Here is a 2,261-nt window from a genome sequence, read left to right as displayed (position 1 = left end):
TATTTTATATTTTTTAGGAGAAAAAGAAAAATAGTATATATATATAATTAAAAAAATTGTGACCTGGTATTTTATATTATCAATATTTATTATAGAATAGGAAATTTGGTATTTTATGTAAGGATTGGACAGAATATTTTTATTTATATTGAGTTTGATCCGATTTAAATTTAATTTATTAATTATTTATTATTTAAATTATTTGTATAATATTTTATAAAATATTAAATTTGTAAAATATAAATGATTAATAAAAATATATTTTTATAAAAACTATTAACTAATATATATATAATTAAATAAATTCAAGTAATTTAAATAATAATAATTTAATTTAAGATTAATATGATTAATTTAAAATAAATAAAATATTAAAATTATTAATTAAATTTAAATTTAAATGCAGTAATTTTTGCGATTAGCTACCAGTTTTTCATCCCTAATTTCATGCATAACTACAACTTACTGTGCAAGTTGCAGCTCGTCAAAATCACGTGATGAGTAATGCGGCTCTTGCATTTTTTTTTTTTTTTTTGGATTGAAAATTAGAATAAGATGCTGCAAAATTTGAAAGGGATTTTTACAGCCATGGGAAAGGCAAGGCCATGGCGGCCTGCATTCGGAGTTTGATCCCCCTATCAATTCGTGTGGATTTTCGTGGCTGCACGGCTTCTTTATGAGTCTGAGCCCAGAGTAGTGAGCACTAACTTCACTAACAGGAACTTTCCCTCTTTTTTTTTTTTCTTTTTTTTTTAAGGCTTGATTAAGTGTATAAAAATCTATGTATAAAAATATACAAATAGAAATAATTCAATAAATTTATGATAATTTTTTAATATGTAATGTCTATTTAACCTTTTATGATTTAAATTTTAAAATTTATAATTTCTCTTTCTTATATTATTGGTTATTCAATCAAATACCGCCAACTCTCTAATATATTATGTTCTACCAATTATTCAACCAATAAAATATCATCCATCATTTATTTAACCTATCAAAACCCACCATTCTTTTAACCTATCAGATTCCACTATTACTCTAACCAATAATGGTACATCTCAACCTCTAATTCTATAACTTCTTCTTGAGTAAAAGACTTCAAACCCATCTGAAGTATCTTCTTCAAATATCCATTTTCGATTTTTTCCCGAACTAAATTTATATTATCTCATACACCCTTTAAGTTCTATAATAATGGGAGATTATTCAATTTTCAGAAGAGGAAAAAAAAAAGGAAATATTATGCTATCTCCAAAATCAAAGCAAATAATCTGGAAAATTTAAAAATAAAAATTGAATCAAAATAAATTTCTACAAAAATTAAACTAAATTTACAAATTAAATCGGTTCAGCTGATTATTTCAGTCTGAACTGAATAATGCTTACCTTTATATAATTGATTAATTATAATGTACTTGATCATAGTTACTTGATTTATGATTTATTTGACTAATAGTTACTTGATTAATTAATATAATTATTAATAATTACTTGATTAATTGATCTAATTAATTATAATTCACTTTATCATAGTTACTTGATTTATGATCTAATTAATTAGGTGGTTCGATTTTCATAAGAGGGAGGAAAAAAGGAAAAATATTATGTTATCTCTAAAATCGAACCGTATAAACCAAAAAATTCAAAAATAAAAACTAAATCGAACTAAATTTCTACAGAAACTAAATCGAATTCCAAATTAATTATGTTCAATCAATTAGTTATTTCGGTTTGAACCAAATAATACTCATCCCTATCTAATTGACCATGTTATAATTGATAATGGCTGATTTTATGCACTAATTGAATATGATCTATTTGATTAATTTATAAAATACTAAATAGTACCTGAACTAATTGTTAATAGTTATTTGATTAATTGATTTAATTAATTGTGATGTAATTGACCATATTTACTTAATTTATGATCTAATTAATTATGATATACTTAATTAATTGATAAAATATCCGACAATACTTAATCATGATGTAATTGATCATAATCAATTAATTTAGATCTAATTGATTATGATGTACTTAATTAATTAATAAAAAATTTGATAGTACTTTTATTATAATCTAATTGATCATAATTAATCAATTTAAAATTTAATTGATTAATCATTACTTGATTAATTGTTCTAATTGATTATGGTGTAATTAATCATAATTATTTGATTTATGATTTAATAGCTTAATGATTACTTGATTAATTGATCTAATTATTAATAGTTACTTGGTTAATTGATCTAGGTGAT

The sequence above is a fragment of the Hevea brasiliensis genome, chromosome 3 (assembly GCF_030052815.1).
Source record: "Hevea brasiliensis isolate MT/VB/25A 57/8 chromosome 3, ASM3005281v1, whole genome shotgun sequence".
Lineage (NCBI taxonomy): Eukaryota > Viridiplantae > Streptophyta > Magnoliopsida > Malpighiales > Euphorbiaceae > Hevea > Hevea brasiliensis.
This window is presented reverse-complemented; position numbering follows the sequence as displayed.